This window comes from Tupaia chinensis, unplaced genomic scaffold, assembly GCF_000334495.1.
Source record: "Tupaia chinensis unplaced genomic scaffold, TupChi_1.0 Scaffold142846_1, whole genome shotgun sequence".
In the NCBI taxonomy this organism is placed as follows: Eukaryota; Metazoa; Chordata; class Mammalia; order Scandentia; family Tupaiidae; genus Tupaia; species Tupaia belangeri.
The window spans coordinates 2,338,824-2,345,751 of NW_006202691.1; the positions used below are offsets into that span (position 1 = coordinate 2,338,824).

The 6,928-nt window shown below is 40.3% G+C and overlaps 1 pseudogene; it reads left to right on the top strand.

Moving 5' to 3' along the window:
- Nucleotides 1-462: 462 nt before the first annotated feature.
- The window catches only part of LOC102492948 (tigger transposable element-derived protein 1-like), a 66,048-nt pseudogene continuing 59,582 nt past the window's right edge, over nt 463-6,928 (top strand).

Genomic DNA, 6,928 nt, shown 5'->3' on the forward strand with positions numbered 1-6,928 from the left:
GGTCCAACAGCTTGAAAAACAAGTTGGGCACATGCACGTGCATGCCCCAAATCCTGATGGGGTGGAGAAGTGGAGGAAAAGGGGTTGCAGTATGATCCCTTTACACTCTGAGCATGTGTACATGCATGTCTAAACTCCTGATGGGATGAAGTGGAGGAAAAGGGATTGCAGCGTGATCACCCACCTTAGGGAACATACTTTCTCTTTTTCTCTCTCTAGTGGGCACATGTTTCTTTCAAAAAGAACAACTCGTCTTTGGATTTTCCAGACTGAAACTGATTTTTGAAATCTCTTCCTTCAACAATCCTTGGTATCATCTCATATTTCTTGAGGCTCTGAAATAATTTGAATAATTTATGCCTCCAAGATTTTATGCCTGTATGGCTGTCTGGACTCCAGGACCTTCACTGCCAGTCTCCTCTCTCTCTCTAAGGACTGGATTGTGGGGTCTGGCTCGTCCCCATGGACAGCCCATACCCCAGCTACTTCTCCTTAGAACGGTGAGTGTAGAATGTGCTGAAACCTCAGGGAGTCCAATGCTGAGTCCAACAAAATGCTGAACTTTTAGAAAGTTTATTTCTTCCATGAGCAAATGAGAAAGAGAGAGAGAGAGAGAGAGAGAGAGAGAGAGAGAGAGAGAGTGTGTGAGCGAGCATGCACAACAGAGTCTTGATGCCACGATGCACCCTCAGCCTTTAGCCAACCCTGGATCATGGGCATGCATGTGCCTGATGTACTCAGGAGGTCTCTGGACCTGAACCGGGAACCTTTTCACATCAGATTGTCATGAAAGATGTTGCATTTTACTGTTGTACCATTGTCTGGTCTCCGTGTTGAATTATTTTAAGAATCCCTGTGATTTTTTTTCTCTTCAGAAGTTCAACTGAGCTAACTTGAGGATAGTTTTGTTATAAAAGACTTTATAAATAATTTAACAACGAGGCTCTGAATAGTGTTATAATAATATTTTATTTAATGAATAATATATCTACTTAGAAATATAAAAATAAAACATTCCCTCAATAGAGTCATTATACTGAGCATTAATGACCATTGTCTAGAATTGCATTGAGGAAGTACAGATGCTTGAGCCAAAGCATTCCTCACCCCAGAACATACCCTGGAATAATTAAAATCACTGAAGCCCTGGTAGTGAAAAATTTTGCTTAAAATAAAAAACGTTCCCTAATTAAAAATAAGGAAAATTAAAATGTTTCCTAATTAAAAGTAAGGAGAATTTGAAAACTGTAGGAACCTTCAAAGAAGAAATAAAAATCACCATAATCCACCACTCAGAGATAATTATTGGTAACACGTTCGTCTTTTTTTTTTTTTTCAGTCTAATCTTTTTTTTTTTTTTTAAATTGTTATAGGGTGCACGTGCACTTGCTGAAGAGACACAGAGAGAGAGGAAAACTGAGAAAACACTTCTCAGGGGAGATGGCCATGCTGCATTGCCTTCTCATTCTCCTCTTGGGATTTGGGGAATCTACTTACATGCGCCCCCACTGGGACATGAATCATCTCTTTTCTCAGGGTATCCACACAGTATACACTACCCACCTGTTAGTCATTTAGTGGCTATCTTGGTGATCAGCTCAAAAAACATAATATAGATAGGATTTGTATAGGATTTGGTACTACTAGTTTCAGGTATCCTGACTGGTTTTAGTCCCAGACCTGGTGGCTTGCTTTCTCACCAACCATCCTTCTTGGCCTCATCTCTCTCTGGTGAGCACATATGCCCTATAGCAAATTAAAAAAAAAAATCTTAAAAAAAAGATATGATTGTGGGATCATCTTAGCAGGTGAGCATATAGAAAATTGTCTCTGAGTGCTTTAACCTGGGAGAGACACACACAGCCTTTTTGTCAGCATTAGGCACATGATCTCACCTACTTGCCAGGGGTCAGGCAAATGTGATCCTCTACATGTCCAGGGAGGAAAAAGAACTGGACATATTGGTAAGTATTATGTCTACCAGAATTACCAAAAAATAAAAAGAAAATGAAAACATTTTTCAAACACAGTAATTAAACATCATTATTGAATGTGTGTAGCCAGCATTGGTAAATAGTGAATTATGAGAGCATCCATTATGTATGCTTTACGTTTCAAACAGAACTTGCTGTTTACAAATAGGGGACGATGTCTGTCTCATGGTGAAAACAACTGCATCAAATTAACCTGGTGGAGCTCAAGGTAACTGGGAATCTGCTTGGATTTTCAGATACAAATTGCAGCCTTTAAAGGGAAAGTATTAGGCTTGAGCTAATTGTGAAGGGATGAAAAATAGGTTGCAATTTGTCACCTCTCCTTGATTGGTATAAACTGGTTGGGACTCGACTGCTGTACTGAGAAAAACTCCAAAGCAGCATCCAGGCTCGGTGGGGAAGACTGGAGTGATTCATTCATTCTGCATGTGGAGTCTCAGCAGGACCATCAATTGCTGGTCTCTTGTCTCCTTTTGTTTTCATGGGCATGCCTCTCTTGGCTCTCCCATTGCCTCTATTCCAGAATTCAGTGCTTGCCTAGGAATTTCTGCTGGTCTGCAGTGGACAGCAAGTTAAGCACTGTGCCAATCTTGAGCTGTATATTAGGCTATGTCCAAAATTAAAAGTAAGAAGAAAAACAAATGCATTTCTAAAGAAAAATAGAAAATATACTTTCATACATTTTTTTCCTTTTCCTTTTTATCTCTGTATCTATGTTAAAAGATGGGAAGTCTAGTAACAAGTTGTACAAAACATATTCTCTATTGGGAACCACTCAATATTTAATGCTCATAATTATAATTAGATATATTTATACACACACAGTCAGAATTGGCACTAGATATTAAATTATCATGCCTATCTACTAAACATTTTTCCAGACCCTTTACTGGAAACTTTTTGAAGTTGTTTCCTTGGTTTAAAGACATTTTTGTTTTCTATGTATTCAGCATTGAGGTGCCAGTTGTTTATGAAAGGAAAAGTCATTCTAACAAGAAAATCCTTGGTAATAATGTGACCACTTACACAATCAGTCTCTACTCAAACACCCCTCCCTGCTTTATAATAGAGTTTTAACCCTGTTCATTAGGTCAATTTCTTTAATGTCTTTGCTCTCAGTCCATCTCTTAGCTAATTTTAGGGTGTAGGAAACATTTGAGGACACAAAGGCAAATAAAATATACATGAACAGCAAAATAAAACTGCAAATCTTGCAGAATCCTCATGTTTGCAAAGTTGTTCATAGTGACCATATAGCGTCTCCAGTGGCTGGCAAAGGCTTTGGAGATCTGGCAGCTCTGGATTAATGGAAAATTGAAGTGGAAAAGGAAATGGATGATGATGGGATAGCTGTTTCCAAAGAGAAGTATTTGAGCCCTGAGAATACTGATATAATGTCTGAGTATTTAAAAAATTGTCCGCTTGATAATCTTACTTTATGTCAGGAATGAGTGAAAGATGTCGGAATACATACGTGTATGAGTGACCCTAACGGATGCTATCTCTGTACTCCTCCACCCCCTGCTGCATCCTGAAGTCATTCAGCACTAGCCAGGAGTTTATGCTTGAGTTAAATTCTTACCTGGACAGTCTTTCACACCTTTCCCTGAGATCACACCTCCAGCCACAGACTTTAACTGGATTAAAAAGGCTAAGGATCTCCCGTCTGTAGCTTTGAGATTTCCTTGCAGGTAAGTAGCTCCCTTTCAGCTTTAATAGTAGGGAGGCTAGTGGACCTTTGACCTTTTAGCCCTGGATTTTCCACTACTGTTGTCAGACTTTTAGTAAGAAAAGAGGTTGAAATTCTTGGTCAAAATCTGCTTTCTTGGATTGTGTGTGTGGTGGGGAGAAGGGATGATGGAGTATGTGTTTATAGGTATAATGGAGAGCTAGACAGAGAAGACACTTTTCGATCTTAAGGTACATGTGCTATTTAGGGACATTAATTTTGAAAATTTGAAGAAAATATAAGGGATGAAGATTTAAAAAATTACAATCAATCAGTATGGGAGAAGAGAAATCAGTGGATGCATTAGATAAAGGGATGGGACTCTCAACCGAGTCAGAGCAGTTATTATAGCTGAGGGAGCTGTGCTGTGCCTCAGGAAGAGTTGTCAGTTTTGCATGGTAGGAGAGGCTGGGAGGTTCCATCCCAAAGGTAGGGAGCTATCGCATCCCTCGTTCAAGCTGAGTAGGTCCCTTCTCAGGGGGACTTAGGTGTCTGGGAGCAGAGAATGACTTGAGGTGACCCATTTGACTTTCATAACTCTTTGATTCTAGGTTATTTCTTTTAACTTTAAGGTCAACAATACTTAACTCATGTCAGGCTACAGGTGGAGTGGAGGTTAAGGCAACTGGATCCTAATGGCCAACTGTGCAGTTCAAGTCTTGGACCTGGTGGCTTGAAAATCACATCAGGCACTTGTGCATGCATGCCCAAAATCCCAAGAGGAGAATGGAGGAAAAGGGACTGTGGCATGGCTGTCCTTGCTGGGGGATGAATTCTCACTTTCTCTCTCCTTCCGTATCTCTCTATGGTGAGCATGCGCACCCTATAATAAACTAAACAAACAAACAAACAAACAAAAACTTAACTCACTTGGTGGCAGCTCCTCTGAGAAATTAGCACCTAGAAGGAGATTTTTCAGGGTAGGTAGATTATATCCTCAATTCCAATCTGTTCCCTACAACAGAATCGACTTGGAAAGTTAGTGGAGCGGTTTTGACAATCTGTCTCCTGCCCTTGGCTTTGCTTGTAATCACTGGTCTGCAGACTCAGCAGTGTGGAATCTCCCTCGTGTTGTAAAATGAAAGCCAGCCTGGCCCTTTCTTCAAACCCCAGTCCTGACTGAAAGACGAGTGAGCCTACTAACCGCCATCTCCAGCAGCTTCCCCGGCCCCACGATGTGAGGACAGGGTAATGATGTCCAATTTGACACACTTCAGATCCATTAGTAGCAATTACCTTTCTCGAGGTGTTTTGAGTTAGTTTTAACATCGCATTCTTACAGTTGGTGGATAATGACAGTAATAATGTACACAACATTTTCAAGTCGCTGTTTTTAGCGACAATAACACCATTAGTAGGTCTATTTAACAGATGCATTTCATGCTAAAAGTTAAAGTTCTCATGATTCCTTTCCCTTCCTCCACACAAACCCTTAACTGCTATTTTATTCAATGGAGATTTTTTTTACTCCAAAGTTTCAGAGATGTTTTTCCTGTTTGGGGTCTTCTTGTTGAAAGAGAATGGTGGCAAATAATTGGTCTGATTTAGAATCGTTCATTGTTTAGCTGCTGTTATTTAGTTGTTCTTTTAATGACATGAGAACTGACCCAGAAACGCAAAGTTCATAAAAATGGGGAATACATGTATTTCCCCACAGCTTGTTTGGGCATCTATGAGAAATCACTCGTTGGGTCTGTGTGATGCTTTTGGGGCAGATAGATGGTCCCTGAACTGCCCAAGGGAGAGAGCTCTGACAGAAGGTGTCAGTCTATTTATTCTAGCCACTCATTTGAGTTGTACGTTTTGTCAAACTCCCTCTAATAACCCAGATGACTTGTGTATTTAGTCCTTCCCACCTTCCCCCACTTCCTCCTTGAAGCCATTTCTGACCACCCTAGGGACTAGTTCTTCTCTCAAGTCCTACATCTTCATTGCTTTTGTCACTCTTTTGACACTTTCTTATAAACCAGTTCCTTCCATCCTTGCCTCTTTCTTGCATTGTTTAGTACACAATTATTGTGTTATGTTGTGTCTGTTTTGTAGTTAGCTGTTTATATATCTTGTCCCCCAGGTTGGTTTGCTAATGCAGTGACAGAGTACCACAAACTGGGTGACCTAAAATAACCTAAACATATTCTCTCACAATTCTGGAGACCAGAAGTTCCAAATCAAGGTGTTGGCTGGGCCAAGTTCCCTCTGAGACTTGCCTCTTTCTAGCTTCTGGAGGTGGCTGTGGGTCCTTGGTGCTCCTTGGCTTGCTGTTGTATCACTCCAGCCTCTGCTCTGTTGTCACATGGCACCCTCTGGGTTACTTTCCTCTTTTTGTTAAGGACACCATTCTGGTTAGCCAGTGGCATGGTGGTTAAGGTGGCTGGATCCCACATGGCTGAGTCCCAGACCTAGTGGCTTGAGAAACGTGCTGGTGTGCGTGCTTGTGTGTCCAAAAATCCTGAAAGGAGGAAGAAATGGAGAAGTGATTGTGCATGAGATCCTGCATGGAGTGATTTCTTGCTTTCCCTCTCTTTTTCTCTGTCTTTCTCTGGGACTGCATGCACTCTCTGGCAAAATTAAAAACAAACAATAAAAGACACTAGTCATATTGCATTAGAGGCAGCCCTAATGCCTCCTTGTAACTTGATTACATCTAAAAAGATCCTACTTTCAAATCAGGTCACATTTATGAGTACAGGGGTTAAGACTTCAACATATCTTTTTTGGGGACACATTTGAACCATAACACCCCTTCACCTGCAATAAACTGTAATCTCTGTGAGACTGAGAGTGTTTGATGAACTCACTTAAATAGTATTTCCTAAGACCTTGGCTATGAAACAGGGATTCTTAGATTCTTTTCAAAAAGGGTGTCTCATTGTCAAATGCTTTAGAGAAACACTGCCTATGTCACTGAGCTGGTGACATGAGATGCCTACCAGCATGTTAAGGGCTCTGAGAAGTCCTGCTATGAAGATGCTTCATTAAATCAACTTATTTTGACCACTTTTTTCTTTTTATTTATTTATTTATTTATTTATTTATTTATTAATTTACATTTTTAAAATACATTCAGTCACATTATTTAGCTTACAAGGTGATCATTCCAATATGTGAACATTTCTCCCCGGTCGAGTTGATCAAAATATAACAACACTACCTCCCTGTCTCAACAATGCTGTCTTCGTATCCCTCCTCCAAATGTTTTTCCCCA